The sequence below is a fragment of the Emydura macquarii genome, unplaced genomic scaffold, assembly GCF_026122565.2.
Source record: "Emydura macquarii macquarii isolate MOO-44397 ecotype Brisbane River unplaced genomic scaffold, CSIRO-AGI_Emac_v2 contig_18, whole genome shotgun sequence".
NCBI lineage: Eukaryota > Metazoa > Chordata > Testudines > Chelidae > Emydura > Emydura macquarii.
In genome coordinates this window covers 10,314,681-10,337,104 of record NW_027130155.1, presented here as the reverse complement: position 1 = coordinate 10,337,104, position 22,424 = coordinate 10,314,681, and the positions used below count along the sequence as shown (strand labels likewise).

At 40.0% G+C, this 22,424-nt stretch overlaps 1 protein-coding gene across 1 annotated transcript in view; it reads left to right on the top strand.

Annotated features, from left to right (window-relative positions):
- FBXO36 (F-box protein 36) overlaps positions 1-22,424 on the top strand; it is a 54,233-nt gene that overhangs the window by 712 nt on the left and 31,097 nt on the right. The window lies entirely within an intron of this gene.

The following is a 22,424-nucleotide window of genomic DNA, read 5'->3' as shown; positions in this document are numbered from 1 at the left end:
AAACAAATAAAGAGACCTTCAAAGAATATCATAAATAAGTGATCCAGTGATTAGAAAAAACAACACAATGCTGAGAAAACTCACAATGCTTTTCTTAAAGAAAAACAAGTTTTAAAGGAGCTGGATTAAACTTAATCTACAGGCAAATCAGTAGCTTTACATCGAAGTATCACCCCCAAAAAGGTGAAATGAATAGCTAGGAAGAACTAATCTGCCTGTCCTGAGACAGAAAGCCAGTACATATTCATAATCTTATAGGGTAATATATGTCAAGCCATTTATTTGGCAGCTTAGTTAAAATCTTATTTTTCTGGTAATGTCCATAGGTGGTTTCAAGATGAGGCAGAAAGAGAGTTGTTCAAAATAATCCTGAGTAAGATTTTAAGTTTTTTATTGAAACATACTGCAAAATCCTTTATCACAAGAGTAAGACTGATGCCTTAAAAACTCCTTTAAAATTAGTTTCCAATGAGAGAGTCTCCCGCACAAGTGATTAAACTAATTTTCACTTTTTTTTTAAAGACTTACTTCAGTTTTGTTTCATATTTAACCTAAATATGAGTTGGATTGATCTTGAAAGTGAAGGTATTGCATGGAGAGCAGGTGCAAGATACGAATACTGAGCTTTGTCTCAAGCTGTGTGTATCAGTTTCAATGTTGTGGGATTTTTAAAAAATTATGCTAAGTAAGATTTTAATTGTCTCACTGAAACACATAACCAAATTTTTCATCACAAAAGGGAGATACTTTTTAAATGGCCTTAAAACTAATCCAAAATTTAAAAATGTCCCCCTCTAGTTGATTGAGACTTGGCAGGCTTAGAATCATAGAGTTGGAAGGGACCTCCAGGAGGTCATCTGGTCCAGCCCCAGCTCAAAGCAGGACTAACCTCAGCTAAATTATCCTAGCCAGGGCTTTGTCAAGCTGCAGCTTAAAAACCTCTGAAGATGGAGATTCCACCACCCTCCTAGTGAAAAACTTTTTCCTAAAAATAAATAAAATAAGTAAACCAGAATTGAATCTACAACTCCAAATGAGTAAAATTGCTAAGCTTTTATCTTTAGGCTCCACATGCTTTTTCTTTTGATCTCTTCAAAGCTATTAGTTTCCTTTTAAAAGTGCCACTATATATAAAATTTTTTTTAAATGAATTAGAAACCATACCAGTCAAGGGTAGCACCAAAAATAGTTAAGATTTCAAAACAGTTTCAGTTACAACTTCGTTTTTCATTTGATAGCTTTCTGAAAAATTCTGTTTTGAGGTTGCAGTTTTCACATTGGATGTCTGATTAAGGTGATTTTTAAAAAATGGTCATAGCATTGTACCATTTTTGAAAAAATATATATTATTACCACTTTATGTTATGAGCACTTAGGCAATCTTTGGACCCCTGCAGGTTGCTTCAGTTGGGTGGAGAAATTGATGATGGAGCCAGGTAGTTCTTTGATGTAATCTGTTTATTTACAAAGTCGTTTCCTGAAATACAGCAGGAATTAAACAGCAAGATACAGTTACTTTTCTCACGTTCCAAGTCCGTTTCTAGCCGGTACTGAGCCCAAAACACTCTCTCTCCGTAGGTTTTTTCTCAGAGCCATGCTCCTACTGCTTGGTCTGCTGTATCCTTTTCTGTCTGTTTCTATGGAATTTCTCACTGCTTCCCTGGAACAAACACAACAGTCCAGTCCAATCAACACCTGCCCCTGAGATCACCATAGGATCCACTTCTTGCGCCATATGGCTAAAACCTACTCTGGCCTTGGATATAATTTTGTTTTGGGCAAAGGCCCATATTGTTTCCAGTTGTCTATTCTATAAAGTAGCTCAGTTGCTCTTTACATTTTTCCTCAAATGAAGGGTGGCAATTAACATCCACCAGTTGCTCAAACTGAGGCCAGATCTTGTAAACATTTGCCAGTGTGCATAATTTTAAGCTTGTGAGTAGCCCTATAGAAGTTAGTGGAATTACTATTTATGCCTAAAGGTAGGAATGTTTACAGTATAAGAGCCTTTCCATAAAATTAGTACTCTTTGCTATATGTTGCTCTGCGTGGTTTGAAAGAATAGTTTTGATTTCATAAAGTTATGACTGTTTGAATAAGCTGGTTTGAGCATGTGCAGTAGAAAAACATTTTCTTATGTCTTTTGGAATCCAGTCCTGTGCTCCCTTCATTCATCTGAACACAACAGCTAATTCACAGTAATGGCTGGATGCCTCATTACTGAAAATGATTAAACTTTATATGTTAATCTGTGAGGCCTCAGTCTTACAATAGCATCTGTGTAGGTTGAACCCATTGCCTTCTGGCAGGTTCAGGGGTCTGTCTGAATGGAGCTTGTTGCAGGATAGAAACTTAAGTGAACAAAGAAATTAATCCGAGAAACATGCATTGCAAAATGTGCTCAATTGTACATCTTGTAAATATATTATTATTATTCTTTGATTATTATTTGCATTGAAATAGCACCTAGGAACCCCAGCTATAGAGCAGGCCCCCATAGTACTGTGCACTGTGCACACACAGAACAAAAACACAGTCCCTGCCCCAAAGAGTTTACAGTCTAATGCGCCAATCCCACATAAACCACATGTGCCTAACTTTGCTGCCACAGTAACTACTCATAGTAGTAAAGTTAAACATTCGCATAAAGGCTCTAAATATAAGGCAACAGGTGGATATAACAGACATACAAATCATAAACCTTGATTCTGCAAACACACACGTTATTAACTTTAAGCATGTGAGTAAGTTCCATTGAACTCTTGTATAGTGTTAGTCTTACAAAAATAAAGTAGAATACACATTTATTATAACATTTCTATACTTGTTGCAGTAGTAGCTAGGTGTTTCAATTACGGAGATTAAAACTTAAATTAGATACGCCATTCAATTTGCAAACACCTAGAAGATAATACGGTGATATGTAACAGTCAACATGGATTTGTCAAGAACAAATCATGTCGAACCAACCTAATAGCTTTCTTTGACAGGGTAACAAGCCTTGTGAATGGGGGGAAGTGGTAGATATGGCTTATCTTGACTTCAGTAAGGCTTTTGATACTGTCTTGCACGACCTTCTCATAAACAAAGTAGGGAAATACAACCTAGATGGAGCTACTATAAGGTGGGTGCATAAGTGGTTGGAAAACCATTCCCAGAGAGTAGTTATCAGTGGTTCACAGTCAAGCTGGAAAGGCATATCAAGTGGGGTCCCACAGGGATCAGTTCTGTGTCCAGTTCTGTTCAATATCTTCATCAGTGATTTAGATAATGGCATAAAGAGCACCCTTATAAAGGTGATTCCAAGTTGGGAGGAATTGCAAATGTTTTGGGGAAAAGGATTAAAATTCAAAATGATCCGGACAAACTGTAGAAGTGGTCTGAAGTAAAAAGGATGAAATTCAATAAAGACAAATGCAAAGTACTTGGGATTGGCAATAATGCATTCACAAAAAACAAACTCAGAGCAAAATAAAAATAGTTACATGCTGGAGGATGCTGCAGCTTTAATGGATAGGCAGTGTACACAATTTCCCAAGTCTGTAGCCTTCAACTTGGAAATCCCAGCTATCATTCATGCAGTGTTCAATTTTAGGAATTGACATTAAGAGTTTCCTGACTGATCCTGATTGCTATGATGGAGTAAAAGACAGTCTTTCAGATAAGTTGATCCTAGGTCATTCATGCTTTAAAGGTCTTCACCAGCACCGTAATTTGCAGTCAGAAGAGAACTGAAAGCCAGTGCAAATGTTACAGGTATCTTAAACACTGGCAGAGATTCAAATGGGCCTGTTCCACCTGGAAGGTGGGCATCTGCATTCTTCACTGACTGGGGTTTGCAGGGTAGTTATAAACAGAGAGCATTATAGAGGTGTCACAAGAGGTCAAGCCCAGAGGAGACAAATTATTATCAATTACTTGCATTATGGTACCATCCAGAGACCCTAGTCCAGATTGGGATTCATTGTGCTAGATTCTGTATAAAAACTCATAGGAAGACATGGCTCCTGCATTTGACAAAGTTATAGATATCCATTGGGAAGTATTGCATTAGAGAAGAATGCCCATATTCTCCTAATTAGTTGGCTATAGGGTCCAGCAGCAGTATTGGAGATAGTGAACAATTTCAGTGAAAAGTAGGTACAGACTATAAATAGATGGTACAGACATAATCTCTGGCCATTCCTTTACTTGTTTCCTTTTTTCCAGCAAGCATCACTTTCTTCTGATCCAGGTTGAATCACAGCAAGTATGTTTTCAATCACATCCCTATCAAACAATGAGAATATAATGAGTCTATGGACTCGGACTTTGATAAAAGGTAATGGAGATATAAGTATCATCAGCATTGTCACAGAATGGCAGAGTGCTTTTTCCTGTCAGCAAATATGAGAACCCTTCAGAAAGCTGCTGAAGTTCTGATGACTAAATGTGGCAGGGTTAACATACTGTATTTCCAATCACATCCCAAAAAACGAATCCACAGTATGCCCACCAGGAATAAAGTCAGTAACTATATTGGATAAAATTCTCTGGTTTCTATGGAGTCCATCAGATCTCAAGCAAATATACAAGAATTATTGCCACAGATGTTGGAATAACAAAGAACAAGGAGTCTTAGCAACTCCAAAGCCATATCCTCCAAAAGTAAGCTGAGGTAAGAAATGAAATTAACAGTAAGAACAAGAGTATACAATCAGAATTAAACACCTACCCAGACATATAACACAGCACCAGGTAAGCAAGCCAGCCAAGTGTCTAACACATGCAAGATTCTGTGTTTCATAGATGATTAGATCAAGGAAGTTGGTGGTCTTACTAGCTTGTTGTGCATTAAAAATCTGGAACCAAAGATTAGCTATCTTCATGTGCTCCTGAGACAAAGCCTTAGATGAACAAAACCAGTGAAACAGTTGGCAAATGTCAATTATCGGTCTGCTCCTGACTAATGTTCTATGTCCACCTAGTCCTAATCTCTCTATAACAGTACAGGTCTGGGTGTTCCCACAGTCAATCAGATCCCCATTATTGTGTGTCCCCCCGTCCCCCCCCAATAACTCTGTAGTTATGAAACTGACAGTTGTTGAATCTGGGAACCTAAGTAGCAGGCCACTAGATATAGTTTTATCATGCCTTTTAAATTCTATTTCCTGGCACATTTCTACGTAAGTAGATGGAATATCCCTCCTTAATTGCTCCTGGATAAACCCCTCATCTCTCTGATGCCATCTCAAAGTGAACACAGAAGGTCATTCCATAATTCTCTCTTTGCTGCATCAGAATAGCTGTTACCTGCTATGACCAAGTTGGGTAGTTCCCACCTAAATCCTTTCCGCTATGGAAAAGTGGACAGGCAGCAACCCTAGTTGATAGGGGCAACTGAGAGGTTGAGAAGGCAGTTGAAAACTAAGAGCCACTCACCTACCTATCTATTCTCCATATTCACTTTTTTATTATTATTATTATTTTATTTATTTGTATTGTGGTAGCACCAATGGGCCCCAACATGAATGCCTGTGCTAGGGATTGTATAACCATTAACAAAAAGATGGAATCTGTTCCAAAGACTTTACAATTTAAGTATAAGACAAGAGACAACAGGTGGACACAGACAGATGGGGGAGTACAAGGAAACAATGAGACAATACTGGTAAGCATAAGCTGTGGCCACAAAACACTAGCTGCATAACCATTGTCAAGCTTCTAGTAAGAATCACAGTAGAAGAGCGTTTGAAAGAGGACAATGAGGTGGCTTTACCAGTGTTTACAGGCAACTCCTGCCATGCATGGGGGGCAGCATAGAAGAAAGCACAGTGGCAGTGATTGATTGTAATTTTAATAAATGGACAGTGAAAGCTAGCATCACTGGCAAAGTATTGGCGGGTGTTGGCATCTTGACAGCATATAAGAGAGGATAGATACATAAGGGGATAGGCTGTGAAGGGCCTTGAAAGTGAAGACAAGTAGATTGTGTTTGACACAATGGAGATGGGGGAGCAAATGCTAGGTAAAAGATTAAAGTCCAGGACCTCCATGGTAGCATTATCGGAAGTGCTTCCAGTTCCACACACAGGACCAGTTAGCTCGGCAGAACTGCAAGGTCTCAATACATGGATGAATCAATGGTATTCAAAGGAGGGAGTTAATTAGGAACTGGGGAAAGGAGGAGCCTATACAGGAAGCTTGGATTCCACCTAAACCAAAAGAGAACCAGATTGCTGGCATGGAAAACTAAAAAGGTCATAGAAGAGTTTTTAAACAAAGGGCTAGAGGAAAGCCGACAGGTGCAGAGGAGCTGGACACAGCTATGTCTTAGAGAAGGATTTATTTAAGGATATACTCGATATTTTAGTAAAGAGGAAAGGATGGAAATTGATATAATACAGGTAGGACTAAAGAGAAACAGTCAAATGAAAGTGTGTCATTCAATTACATCCTATGAAGGCAGACAACTAAATTATTGGCAAATTTCATAAGTGCTTGCATATAAATGCTAGAAATCTAAATACTAAGATAGGTGAACTTGAGTGCCTGGTATTGAATAAGAATATTGATATAATAGACATCACAGAAACTTGGTGGAACAACAATAATTAATGAGACACAGTTATACCAGGGTACAAAATAGATAGGAGTGACAGAGTAAGTTATGCTGGTCTGGAGGTGGCACTATACATGAAAGAAATCAGAATGAATCTAACTGTACCATAAAACTCTATGGATAGAAATTCCATGCTTGAACAAGAGTATAGCAGTAGAAATGTACTACTGACCATGTGACCAGGATAGTGATGGTGAAGTGTTCTGGGAGATTAGAGAGGTTATAACAATAAAAGAACTAGTAATAATGGGGCATTTCAACCATCCCCATATTGACTGGATACACATCACCTCATGACAGGATGCAGAGGTAAACTTTCTAGACACCATTAATGACTGCTTCTTGGAGTAGCTAGACCTGGAATCCACAAGGAGAGAGGCAGTTCTTGATTTAGTCTAAGTGGAGCACAGGATGTGGCCCAAGAGGTGAATATAGTTGAACTGCTCAGTAATGTAATTAAAGTTAATATCCTGGTTGAGGGAAAATCCCTTTTTGAAGTTAAATGCTACTGTGGTAGGTTCTTTGGTAAACTACACAAAAATGAAGATGCTAATTAAAGGAAAATTAAAAGCAACAGTCACAAAAGTGAAATGCTTGCAGACTGCATGGAAACTATTTAAAAACATCATAATAGAGGATCAAACTAAATGTATATCACAAATAAAAATGCAGTAAGAGGGCTAAAAAGTGCCAACATGGCTAAACAACAGAGTAAAAGAGGTGGTTAGAGGCAAAAAGCCATCCTTTAAAAATTGGAAATCAAAATTTTTTAGGAAAATAGAAAGTCACATAAAGTCTTACAAGTCAAGTGTTAAAGTATAATTAGGCAGGCCAAAATAGAATTTGAAGAGGAACTAGCAAAACACACAAAAACTAACAAAAATTTTGCAAAACAAATTTGAAGTACGTCAGATTCAGGAAGTCTGCCAAAGAAACAGTGGGGTGACTGACCGATCAAGGTGCTAAAGGAGCATTCAAGGAAGACAAGGCTATCGTGGAGAAACTAAATGAATTCTTTGGATCGGTCTTCACTGGAGAGGATGTGAGGGAGATTACCACACCTGAGTCATTCTTTTTAGGTGAAAAATCTGAGGAACTGTCCCAGAGTGAAGTGTCAATAGAGGAGGTTTTGGAATAAATTGATATATTAAACAGTAATAAGTCACCAGGACTAGATGGTATTCAACCAAGAGTGTTGAAGGAACTTAAATATGAAATTGCAGAATTACTAACTGTGGTACATAACTTATCACTTAAGTTTGCCTCTGTACCAGATGACTGGAGAATACCTAATGCAATGCCAATTTTTAAAAAAGGCTTCAGAGGCAATATTGGCAATTACAGGCCAGTAAGCCTAACATCAGTACCAGGCAAATTGTTGATAAGTGCAAAGTAAGGCACATTGGAAAAATCATCCCAACCATACATACAAAATGATGCGGACTGAGTTTGCTGTTAACGCCCAAGACAGAGATCTTGGAGTCATCATGGATAGTTCTTTGAAAACATCTGCTCAATGTAAAGTGGCAGTCAAAAAAGCTAACAGAATGTTAGGAACTATTAGAAAAATGACTGACTGGGCTTCCTATAGAGTCTACTCCCTACAGTCAACTGATGTGTTGTCAGCCCATGCAGGAATGATAAGGAGAGGTTGGAAAAGGTGATGTCATTGTAGCTCTCCAGGTTTTTTGGGCGGTGTTGGTATGCTTCAACATTCCTTAATGTTGTCTGTCTCCCACCTCCATAGCTCAGAAACATTTGGGGAACTGGAAGAGGAGAAACAAGACTGTTGTTCTTGCAGCCAGTGGACAAGCCCTCGAAGTAGTCTTTGGCTCTGCCTGCCCACAGTTGAAATAGAATTGGAGGGAAAGACAGTGATTTTAGTATAAGAGTGCTTTGCATTGTTGTGGCGGAAGGGGCAGAATTATTTGTTAAGGGTTAAGCCAGAGTTAAATAACATAGTGATAAAAACAGGTTTGGCCAAAGAAGCCTTGTCCATGCTAGGACTCATTCTGGAACTGATGGTAGCATGGGTTGGGAATTTTTTTGTAAAATGGGTTTATCTCATGTCTCGTTTAGCTTTACCCCTCAAAACTGCTCTCTGTAATAGGGGATTGATTCAGGCTTTCCCTTCCATACACCCCAAACCTTGCAATGTTTTTCAAGCACTGTTGGCAATGGCAAATAGGCTCAAACTTCTGGTTAGTGACATACCGTATGATTGGTCCAGCATTGGTTACAAACTCTGATAGAGTTAACATCTGTTGGTATGGTAGGTGGAAGCAAATTATATAATGGTCACCATTAAAGGAACATAATTGGAAATAGAAAAACTTAGAAGTTCCAGGAATAAAATTTCATTGTTGTATTGGGGATAATAGGTTATGAAGAAAAAGTGGGATTTGAAAAGGTTCAGGGAGCTTATTCCAGATGGTGGGGATAGTGTAGTGAGACAGGGAGCAAGGACAAACAGTAGTCTCGTTCTTAAGCACTTTGGGGAATGGCCTGATGACTGGAAAGATGAGGATGGTAACATTAGGAATGTAACTGGAGAATGAACTACTCAACATATAATTAATACTACATCTGTCACCCACTCCATTACCAAATGATTGACTAAGCGTGGGATTGCTTCATGTTGGTAAAATGTTTAACCACTTAACCATAAAAGTAATGTATAGTACTAATGGAACAACTTTTATGTTCTACCAAATATTCCCAGATAATTTCCCTGTATAACTCCTTGCTAGCAAAGACATACGTGCACAAGTACATGTGCAGCAGGAGATCTATTCCCAGATTTTTTTAACAATAAACAGATGCAGAACTGTTAAGTTGAATGAATAGCTAGCGTATGTAACCAAGTGTTCCTATTGCTTACTCTTGCCCTTCCTCCTTACCTTTTATTGTTTGTTACCAATTTGTGTTTTAAATTAGGCCCAATCTTCCAGTGCACTGTTGATAACTTTTGTAATTTTATTGCAACTCTCACAATATTTGGTGTTATTTTCCTTTAAATGTCCGCTCTTGTAGACATTTGATTACATGAGAATCTCAGCTTTCATTTGTTTAAAAAAAAAAAAAAAAAAAAAAAGTAATTTTCTAATTGGCGAGAAAAGCTTGGCTTATGATAAAACTACAAGAATAGGCATCACCTTTTCAAAAGTAGGGAGGAAATCAGTGAAAGTTCCTCAGCATTCCTGAAAATCTCAGTCTACAGACTTAAACAGTAGCTGAATGTCCCCTTCATTTCTAGATGACATTAACAGTGTTAGTTCTTAAAACCTAATGATGGCACTTCTCAAGCATGTTAGATGGATGTTTCTGCTAATCAGCAACTAAGCAGTTAATAAAGTTTACTATAACAGAGTGGCTTGCCCTTGGGCTGGACAGGCTGGGGCCAACCCATTCAGGCAAATAATTAGCAGAAGGGCTTCAGTAAGGGGGAAGCTCAGGGGGCTTAGTGAGACTGCAGAGAATAAAAGAGGCTCTTGCCTAGAAGACCCTGAAATCAGCAGAAAATTGCTCCAACTAGGAAGGGTTGGGATTTGGACTGTATCCAGATGAAGACTGGAGGGAAGACCTTTGTGTTTAGTTTTGAACTTTAACTTAATAAATTAGACCCTAAAGAGGGCAGTTGTGAATGAACTGCAAAAACACTTTGTGGAGTTTTTTGCAGGAGGGTCCAAGAAGGGAAACTGAGGTAAGGGGCTGCATGCAGGGCTGCCCTGAGACTCCCAGCGGGTGCTGTAAGGCAGCCACTCAGCTACATTGACATACAGAGTAGCTGGAATTATTTCCAAAGATGTTCTATAAGACAGGCTGCAAATAATAGAATGTTATATCAAACATTTAATTTTGTGGGAGTGTCAGCACATGATTGTGGGAGTGAAGGGAAGATGGTGAGTCTAAGGGGCACTGGAAGATGTCTGGGGAGAAGGAACAAGAGGGAAGATTTGGAGAGCACAGAACTACTTCTGAGGGAAGATCTCAAGTAAATAAATGATCCTCAATCTCTTTCATTTTCTAAAAACCTAAAAACCAGGTTAAATAAAAAGGTCAATTTTATTTAGAACTACTTATTAATTATACAAATAATTTACTTAACTAATTATTTTTTGGACAAGTTTGATTTAAAAATCTCTCAGATTTTACCCAAAATCTCTGCAGAATTTGCCAGGCAAGGGTGATAATACTTTGGATTATGGCAAAATGTCCTTCAGATTTCAAATGCCCCTATTTGAAAACTAATTTTGAAAATGATAAAATTATTATAGAAATGTGATGAAGGGCAAGTAGAGAGCAGATAATTTGTAAGTGTGTGGGAAAGGAAGCAGGGTGAGTTACTACAGCAGACCGGAAATGAGTCAGAAAAAGGCAGTGATTGGAGTGGAGACCTTGGAGGGTGTGGGCATTAGATAAAATGAGAGATTAGACTGGTAACAATGGTGGAAAACTGATATTTCTGCGGTTTCCTTTTGCACTAATCTGGAACAGATCCTCAGCTGCTGTAAATCAGCATAGCTCTATTGATATCAGTGTGGGCACATTGATTTACACTAGCGGTGGAATTGGTCCACTATTGTAAAAGAGAAAGACTGCAAAATTACTGAAGTTTTTCAGAAATTTTGTTTATTTATCATTAATTACCAGGGAGACAGTTGTTACAATTTGCCAAATTCAAGATCATATAAAGAAATCTTATTTGTTTGCCAGTGTTTTCAATTTAGAAATGTGACTAAGCACTGGAGTTGTTCAGAAATTGGGAGTATTTTGTGTGGAACACTTCAAATAATCAAAAATTAAAATACTGAAAATTTTTTACTGGAACCCAAAATATTTTGGTTCAGAAATGCTGCTGAGGTGGGAATGGTAGTGTGGGGGGGGGACCTAATGCTCCCATTCTCCTCTATAGACTGGGCTCCCTGGTTGGACTATTCTTAGATAGCAGGCAGCAGTACATCATGGTAGTCTCTGGCCATGATGTGTCATTGGAGATGAGCCTAGCCCACGGAGGAGAATGGAAACATGAGGCAGCAGAACTGAAAATCCCATAAGACTCTGTGGCAGCATATCCAAATCAGAATATTTTAGTTTTTGGACATTCTGTTCTTAGATTAAAAATCAAAAATTTTTGCGGAAAAGACAAGTCACAAAAAATTTCATTTGGTCAAAAACCTAGTTTTCAGTTGAAAAACAATTCTGACAGAATTTTTCAGTCCTGCTAAACACACAAGATTGAGGAAAAATTAATTTATGAATTCAAGTTACAGAGAAAAAACACTGACACCTTTTCTTTAAATGTTTTCATTAGCTGATCTGTAGAGAGTTATTTGAGTATAGTGTCATACATTCACTATTGGCACAAGGTCTTGCAACGTGAGTTTTCTAACTACAAACAAACCTTTATTTGCAGATTTATGGAAAGATGTACATATATTTCTGCAATGAAATACAGATTAAAATTAATCATGAGGCTATATCACAATGTACTTGTAAATAAAATACTGTTTTATTTTTCAGTCTTCTTGAAGTCCTATCAAGGGACAGGATCCTTCTTTTATCTAGGGTGATTTTATGTTCACTCTTAACTCAGTCCTAATATATGATTAATGATACCGGCATTTAAATTACATTGCTTAATCTCTTATTTTTACCTTAGAATTTCTTGCATGGACTGTACATAGCTGCACTGAAGATGGATTACTTCAAAGATATCTACAGCCATATAATTCTACCTGCCATGCATATAATTGTAAGGCCATGGAAGTGTAATGTCTGTAAATAATATAGTATATACCTACCATGGGAAAACTATCTTCTGCTTCATTAAATAACACTTTCCAGCTCTACCTGGCTCCTTTACAGACTTGTTTGGACAAAAAATATATCACTGCTTCTCCTTCCACATATGAATGAATGGTTAATTTTTTAATAATTGTGTTTGCTACTTAGCAAATACACCAGTCCAGAAACTAAATTTACTTGTCCATCCATGCTATGATATAATTATATTTTACTACTCTGCACACAAAAAAGTATCCTGAGTCAGTGTAATTTTTGCAAAATTGGCATACAATTATATGCAATAATATTAAAAAGGAAGAGCGGGATCTGCGCAAGAGAAGGAGTGGGGAGACGTGCCCCTGGTCCACACTCACCTGGCAATTTGGCAGCAGTCGATGGGAGTTACGCAAACTACGCAGAGTAGCTTGCGTAACTCACATCGACTGCTGTGCTTCCCTTCTGTGTGCTGTCTACACTGCACTGTTCCCATCGACGTAGCGCTATGCTACTTGAGGGGGTGGTTTTACTCAGTCGACTTCCTGATCGATTGAATGGGTCTACACTGACCGCTCAATCAATTCAGAAAGATCGATCTGGCGGCTGCGAATTTGCCGCTATCAGTATAGACGTGACCATAGTAGGCAAAGCTGGGAGAGGGACAGGGTTGAGTCATAGAAAGTGAGGGGGAAATTGCCAAAGGCTAAGGCTTTGTCTACACACAGAAGTTTCACCACTTTAACTTAAAATTGGTTTTTAAACCAATTTAGTTTAAACTGGTGTAAATCACTCTGCAGACATCTTATTTCAGTTTAAGTTTGTCTGCACTTGAAAATAAATATGGATTAAGCTATGGCGTGAATTTAAAATACAGTAGCTGTTCTTCTTTAACTCCAGTTGTGGACACTCTAATTCAAGAACAAGAGTGCCTTATTCCTGTCTAGCTTAACCCAAGCCAGGGCTACCCTACAAAGTGTTGTTGGCATATCTATGTCAGTCACAGGTGTGGAAAAAAATGCACGCACCTCAACCAATATAGCTTTGCCAGCAAAACCCCACAGTGTACATGCAGCTGTGCAGACAGAAGAGTGTGTCTGCCAGCGTAACTACTGTTGTTTTGGCAGATGGTGTTACTCTACCAGCAGAAAAACTCTTCCTGTTGGCATATGCTGCTTCTACAGTAGAAGGCTCTGCCAGTATGGCTATACTGGTAATATACTGGTATCAGAAGAGCCTGTGTAGCGTAGACTAGCCACTGCTTTCAAAGTGGGTTAAGCTAAACAGGAAAGAGGCAATCTTCTGGAATAAGAGTGTCCACACATGGAGTTAATCAGGAACAATTCCATGTGTAAACAAGCATTTAGGGCTGCACAAGAAGTTTGCACCAGTTTAGCTTAAGATGTCATTTTAACCCATTTTGCTTAACTGTTACAAAAGGCTGTGTGGACATTCTTACTTTAGTATAAATCAAGTTTATTTTGGTTTAATTTAAGTCGATTTGGAATAAGATTAACTGAAATAAGTCACTCAAATGTTTAGTTGGAGAAGTAGCATGTAATGGGAAAAAGATGAGGAGTCATCGGAACAAGAAGTGCATTGTACAATGCCTAAAGTTATTTGTAGAGAGAAGCTAAGTGACCTAAAAGAAGTAGAAACCTGGAAGATTTCAGTGACTGTAAAAAACTAAAGTTATAAATAATATAATGGAATGATGGTAAACAATGGAGTAAATGGAATGGGGGCAAATGGAAACTGCAAACAGAAGAAGGAAAACAATAGGAAAGATAGGGAGCACCAGAGAAGCAAGCAGTCACTTGTGACAGAGAACACAATTTAGATAGTCAATATACAATATAATTTCTACACTTCTGCATTTCTCAAATGGGAATAGGGAATTGATAATGAAGTGGTAGATGTCAACAATGGTGGAACTAAATACCAAAGCTGAGATGTGTAAGTGTGAACTGTGCAGACAGTAACAGTGAATCCAAAATCTACAAGTAATTAGTACATTAACAATTCAGTGAAAAACGAAATGGAGAAAACAACTAAAATTGAACTTTTTTGTAACAAACAGTATTGAGGGGACATGGTTTCAAGGAAAGAGGGTGACCAGAGAAGGACTTCTCAGAACTCTGACTAGCCCATGGTATCCTAACTGAAAGGAGACAGAAAAAAGGATCCATTTCCCCTTAACGTAGATGGAGAAGGAGAAAGATGTGCCTGTCTCCATCCCTGCTTCTGGCAAATCAGGGACCCAGGGAATAGCCTAGCCCATCAGGATGAAGCACAATGTAATGGATTCCTTAGTGTTCCTGCCACAGCTATCAGATGGAATTAAAGGGGTTTAAACGGATAGTAAAGAAAATACAGTAGTATATAAGTGTATATTACAAGAGTAAAGAAAAATGTGTGATTAAATTGCAGGGACTAGTGAAATAAAGCTATTGCACAGGTAGAGCTTCATAGATATCAGAGTTGAGGAGCAGCAAGCAAGGAGAGAAGTGTAAAGAAAGCAATTTCAGTACAAATATTAAACTACAGATGTATTCAATTCAGGGGTCAAAAGAGACATTCCTGGAAGGAATAAAGATAGAGGTATCCAGAGGAGTCCAAGAAGGGAGCTAGTGTTACAACCAGACCAATGTCTTGTCTACACTTAGAAGGGTTTGCCAGTATAAGTATAGCTATACTGGCAAACCTTGCTAGTGGAGATGTAGCTTACACTGGGAAAAGAGTTCTTTATGCAAATTTGAAAACATGACTGTACGTGTATATAACTTTTTATAATTTTTGATATTGTAAACAAATGCACAAAAATGTATGCCAACTGTTGAATAAACCCTGGGTATTGTAATCTCTGATTTCAATTCTCAAACTCTAAACCAAGTAATAGAACACTACTAGACACACAGGAAAGACATCAATATCCACAGAGGAACACAATCTGCGAGCTATGGCTTCTTAATGATCTCATCCAGTCCAAGTGAACTGGAGGATATTTCCACGTGCAGAGATCTGTCATGTCAGAAGTATCTGATTGGACCATATCTTGGAGGGGAAGAAGTAATTTCTAGAGAATGTTAACGAAGGTCAGAAAGTAGCAATGTACTCCTTGAGGACCACCTTTAATGATATGCCAGATTTGGTGGCCATTCTCATTCACTGGGATGCTTGAGTCCAGATTTGTCATCAGATTAACAGATGGATCACTGAGGATGGGTTAGTCTCTGTAGAGAAGGAAACAATGCTCTTTCTAATCTCAGAGATGCCATTTATTCCACTGTTGTTCTCCAAAGGGTTTCGAGGTCTGGCGTGGTACTTGACCACGTCATTTTAGAAAAACAAATTGTCAGAAATGTAAACAGTATTCTTCATCTGTCTTGAGTCCATTGGTTTCTTCTGGAGACCCTATAAAACTACAGTTTGTCAGACCTAAAATCTACAGTATTTTAATTTCAGTTGCACATTTGGCAGGATATCTCTTCCAATTTATGGAATTCATTGGAATTCGAACCTGGAGTTCATTGAATTATTGTTTCAATTTGAAGTTATGTCAAAATCCAAACCAATCAATCCTTCTCATAGTAGACTCTTATACATTGAAGTCCAATGTCTTCTGGAAATGGAGGGTAGAACGTTGGTTTTAATGTGAAAGCCTTACTGTATTTCTGGGTAGTATAATCCCTGCTTTAAATTCACAAAATAGATTAGGACCCTCAAGGGTATACTCCTCCACATCTCCATCAGGCCAAAACCCAAAAAGTACTTCAGGTTATATGTAGGAGACAATCTCTGTCAGTCCAACCCTTTGGACAAGCAGTAGCTTCAAGGTGTTTGCTGAATGTCTTGGTTTGGCAACTGCCTTCCTTCATCATCAGGGCCTACAGGTGGCTTCTTAGACTATCGGCTTCTAGGAGTCTGAATTTATCAAGGCATGATTCATGTCTCTGAAGATCACTTATTCTCTATTCAGCACTCTTAGGTTAAGACTGAATATGGGGAAGTTGGTCTTCGTGTTACTCAAATTCTAACACTTAGAGGGGCTTTTTTGGATTCTAGGAGAGCATTCATTTGCCTCCTGCAATAAAGGCTGTCTACTTCAAGCAGTTGGACACACCCAGAATCTCCTCCTTATGAAATGATCAGAAGAAATTTCCTCAAAGAACCCTGTAGAATTTTCCTTCCTCTGACCCTTTCCCACAGGTTTTCTCCTCTGGAGGGTATGCTCTAGCCTAGGATTAATTATCACAAGGCTCTCACATTAAAAACACTTTTTATGAACATTCTATACAAGATTCTACTTGTTATTCTGCCTATTTATTTTTGTATAATTCTGTTTCTTAGATCTACACAAAAATCTTAAATTAAATTTAAAATCAGCTATGAAACAGTTGATTTTGACTGGTGGATTATGAATTTGGAAGTAACCTAGATAATTTGTATATTCCTGAATGCTGTAAAATATTTTTCAATTGTCTCTAATTTAAAAATAGATAATACTTTGTTACCTGCTATCACAACTATGAAATTCTGTGTAGCTCACAGAGATACCAGAGCCATGAGATGGGACATATTTACATATTACAAACTGGGAGTTTTGAAATATCCATTAAATACAATCTTACTACTGCAAAAAATCTCATATAGAGACATCACTTCTATTTTAGACTTGCCCATTTCAGAGCGACAAGGAGCAGGTTGGCCAATTGTTGTTTTTAGTCTCCTCTGGCTGGAATGCTACAGTACTGAACCCGGACACCCAGTTCATTTCCTGTAGCTAAGAGAGCAGATGGAAGTATACAAATTTCTTGTAATTGGCATCTGTTGATGTTAGGTGTTAGGACAGATGTTAGGACAGACTCAGGAATCTGAGTGCTGAATCTATATTCTTCTGGTTCTCTTGGAGTATGTGCTAGAGCAGTCTAGTCCAACATGCAGTTTTACCACACATATCTTCCTTCAGTGAAATTGTTTAGCCTAGAATGCATGGGCTAACAGATAGCAGCACATCCCAGAAGTGCTTGCATCAAATCAGGAACTCAACAATATCATGTGACTTATCTGACCAATCACAACTAAGGCCTGGTCTAGACTGGCGACAGAGGTTGACGTAACATCACTTATGTCGCTCTCCTAAAGCCTGCGTCTACACTGGCACATTAGTTCCGTCGGCAAAAGTCGACGTAATAAAACCACCTCCGCGAGTGGCGTAGCGCATAATTCAAATTTCATGGGTCGATTTTGCGTCAGTGTAGACAGAGCGTAACGTAATTCGATGTTAATGGCCTTCAGGAGATATCCCATAATGCCCTGTTGTGACCGCTCTGGACATTCGTGCTCTGCTGTTACGTGGCCATGCAAGCAGGAAATGGCCCATCCCCTCATGCCCCAGGAAAATTTGAATTTTCATTTCCTGTGCAGCCAGTGTGGAGAGAGCTTTGTAGTTGAACTCGTCATGGCAACTGCAAGGCCCAAACATGCTCCAGCATGGAGTCTACCAGAGGTCTTGGATCTCATTGGTCTGTGGGGCAAGGAGTCTGTTATGGCTCAGCTCAGAGCCAGCAAAAGAAATTTGGACATTTACGGGAAAATATCACAGGGCATGTTGGAGAAGGGGCAGAACAGGGACGCGCAGCAGTGCCGCATGAAGATCAAGGAGCTACAGCAGTCATATCAAAAAGCTAGGGAAGCTAACAGTCATTCTGGCTCTTCGCCCAAAACATGCTGCTTCTACGAGAAGCTGCATGCAATTCTCAGCGGTGACCCCACCACGGTGCCACCACACAGCATCGATACCTCCGCTGCATCCCAGTCCAGGGAGAATGATGAGGATTCCATGGACGAGGAAGAGGATGAGGAGAGCAGGATGCAGGAGAGCAGGGTGTCCATTCCCCCAGACAGCCAGGACCTATTCCTGACCCCAGAGCAGTTCAGCAACACAAGACAGCAATAATGATCCCGAGAAAGGCACATCTGGTGAGGTTTTTTTCTTCTTTTTAATGTGGGGGAAGGGGATTTCAGGGTCTTAGTGGACTTTACTAGAGGGTTACTCCTGGAACAGATTATTTATGTGCAGAGGTATGCTCCGAGAATCATCCATTGATATTTCAAGGAAACTTTCATGTAGATAATCTGTTACCCTTTGCACAAGGTTTTGGGGGAGGGCAGTCTTGTTTCTTCTGCCACAGTAGGATACTTTACCACGCCACGCCGCAATCAAGTGAGCCAGAATCATGGCGGAACACAGCATAGCAGCATAAGGGCCAGGCCAGTACTCCGCTGCATGCAGCAAATCTTCCCTTTCCTCCTGCATTACCCTCAGGAAACTGATATCACTCATGGCCACCTAGGGAAGACAGCGCATGTTTAAAGTACCCGAGCTATAGAACCGATACCCTGTACCTCTCTAGTCCCCTTTGTATTGTCCTATTGAGTCAGTTAAATAATTTTCCAAAGGTATCTGACGAGACTATTAACCCGTGGTGTCCTCAGATCCAGTGTGGCCACCTCGTCCCAAAATGGTCACCTTAATTAAACTGTGGCGCCCGATCATCCCTCTCATATAGGACATTTGAAATGAGCTTTTTAGAGATAATTAATCCTCTCTATAGCAGAGTAAGGTGCCCCTGGCTTACCATCTCTGTAAATGGCAGAGTGAGCCGTCCCTTCTGAGATGCTCAGAATGGAATGTGGGTCTGACTTAGCCTTGTGCACACTCAGGGGAGTATTTTATACATTGTTGCAGTTGCTTCATCTTTCTGGGTCTGCTAACAGTGGCAACGTTGTGCATTTCTTTTCATTCTGTAGACACCTCGGCCTTGGCCCCCCCTCTAGAACTGCTGCAGAAAGACTACCACAGATCAGAAAGAGGGAAAAGAAATCGCAGGACGACATGTTTGGCGAGCTCATGAACACCTCCGTGGTCGCTGAGATAGAACTCCAAACGTGGAGGTTGCCCTTGTCCCAGAAACTGGACATGGACATGGAGAATCGAAAAGCAATGCAGGAGCATGATCACAGTACACAACAGGAGATGCTGCGAATCATGCGTGATCAGGCAGACATGCTCAGGCGCCTTGTGGAGCTACAGGAGGAGCGGTGGCCGGACAGAGTCCTGCTGCAACCCCTCCAGACCGCTCCTCTGCATATGGCTTTGCTGCCCTCCCCCACCTCCAAGTGGTCTCTGATGAGACTGGCCAGGCTGCAGTACGTGGTGCATTCCACCCCAGTGGAGGCAAGTAGAAAGCAGCAGCGGCCCTGCTGACAACTGTCCTGCAAGCAACCACGCTGCCCCTTGAGACTGTGAATAAACACTCGCCGCCTGCCCGCACTGACTTGAATGTTCATAAATAAAAGTTTGCATCATTTCAATACATGTCTCTTTATTAATTCATAGCTTGTTTGGGGAGGGCTTTGGAGGGTATTGATATGGATGGTAGGGGAATGGTAAACAAAGGCACAAAACATAGAGAAAACATTACTGCATCTCAATGCAGAACCTGTTCTTCAATGCTTCCCGAAGGTGAAGCACTCCGCAGTTGGCTCTGAGCGTATTGCTGCCATCTGGCTGCTCAAAATTGGCGGCCAGTCTTTCTGCCTCCACAGCCCAACTCTGGGGAACCTTTCCCCCTTCGCTTCACACACATTATGAAGAACACCGCACACAGATATAACTGATGGGATGGTTTTTTCACTCATGTCCAGCCTACTAAGGAGACTTCTCCATCTGGCCTTTGAATGCCCAAACGCACATTCCACCACCATTCTGCAAGTGCTTAGCCTTTTATTAAAACGCTCCTTGTCGCTGTTGAAGTGCCCAGTGTATGGCTTCATTAACCAAGGAAGCCAGGGGTAAGCAGGATCCCCCAGGATCACTACTGGCATTTCCACATCCCCAGTGTTAATTTTTCGGCCAGGGAAAAAAATGCCCCCTCTGCATGTTAAAGAACAGCCCCGAGTTCCTAAATATGCACGCGTCATGCACCTTTCCAGACCACTCTACCCAGATGTCAGTGAAATGACCCCTGTGATCCACAGGGACCTGCAACACCATGGAAAAATACCCCTTGCGGTTCATGTACTCTGTTGCTCAATGGTCAGGTGCTAAAATAGGGATGTGTGTGCCATCAATGGCCTCCCCCCACAGTTTGAGAACCCCATCTCAGCAAACCCGTCCACTATGTCCTGCACATTTCCCAAAGTCACTACCCTTCGTAGCAGAAGTCTATTGATGGCTCTGCACACTTGAATCATGGCAGCTCCCACTGTAGATTTACCGACTCCAAACTGATTCCCAACCGGGCAGTAACAGTCAGCAGTTGCCAGCTTCCACAGGGCGATGGCCACTTGCTTCTCCATCATCAGAGCTTGTCTCAAGCAAGTACTCACATGCTGCAGGGGCGGGGCCAGGGTCAAGCAAAGTTCAAGGAAAGTGGCCTTTCGCATAGAAAAGTTCTGCAGCCACTGGTCATCATCCCACAGCTGCATAACGATGCGGTCCCACCAATCTGTGCTTGTTTCCCGGGACCAGAACCGGCTCTCCACAGACTGCAGATGATGTGTAATGGCCTGCAGCAATCGGGAATTATTCCGCTCAATGTCTTGTAGCAGGGCAGCCTCAGTGACATCGCTGTGGTCTGTACTTGGGGTTCTTACTTACCTTAGAAAATAATCCAGGATAAGGTGCGATGTATTTTGATGCTCACAATAATAGTGCAGAGTTCATGTCTCTGCAGCAATGGTGAGCGCGCAGCATAAACAAATGGCGTGAAAACCAGTTTCCTGTTTGTTTGGGGCAAGAAGGGAGGGGGAAGGAGTGTTGCATCAGGGGATGATGAAACTCGTCCCAACAGCCCCCACAGCTAGTTGCACTGTGGGATAACCATCCACAGTGCACTGCTTTGAATGTCGACACAAGTGTGGCGTGCGTGGACACACAAGCCTGGCGCAAGGAGCGTGGTGTGGACATGCTCCAGTGATGTCTAAAAATCGGCTGGTGAAAGTCGATTTTATGTAAGATGACTTCACTCTGCAGTGTAGATATACCCTAAGCAACACAGATTGAATTTCAAATATTCATGATAAACCAGAGAATAAAAAGTGTCAAAAATTATTTGTTGAACAAATTCAAATAACAAATACAGTTTAAGAAAACTATGACCCGCTTGTAAATATTCAACTAGCAGAAAAAGAGGCTGAATTCATGATACCAACTCTATCTGCGGTACAGTTTTTAAAAGTATAATCTATCCTAGGTTCACATGTTTATCCGGAGTTGTAGAAAAACTATTGTATTATATTGGTTAGGAAATAATTTGTGATAACATAATGAAAAACTGTGCAGAAGAAGACAATTGCGGTAAAGTGGCATGTCATCTCCCCCACCGGCTGTCTCTCCCCTTGTAAATTGTTAAGTTTGGACAGGCATTGTGTCTTCTGGATTGTCTCATGGGAAGATGCAGCTCTGCATCATCCACAATATGCCTGGGTGAGCTTTCATGGCCATAAGCATCCACTCAGCTGCATTAAAATTCACTATTTTTTCATTTATCCACTAGTATTTTTTTAAGATTTTATATATTGAAACTGAAACATAAGTATTCTATTTTCACTGTTACTTTTAATTCATTGTACTGCAGTAGAGAGCTACTAGATGTGGATTTTAATGTGTCAGGGAGAAGAAATAAGAATTCATCTTTAAGATTACCTACTTTGTGTATAGATAAACCGGTCATTACTTTAAATTATTATTGAAGTTTGCAGGAAGCGTTTTTTGTTACACAGGTATAAAGAAATGTCTATATCCAGCTATGTTAAAATGTGCATTCATTTACTAATAAATATATAAAACTTTAGGAGTTTAAACAGGTTTTTATAGAAGCCTGATTTAAATCAAGATTCTGAATAAGAGGTCTAAATGTATATCCTCTTTAATACTAAAGATTTAGATAAACCTGTCTGTCAATAATAGGTAGTGAGATGGTTCCCTATCTAATACAGGTGATTTGGGGGATGGTTCCCAAGGCATATCCCCCTA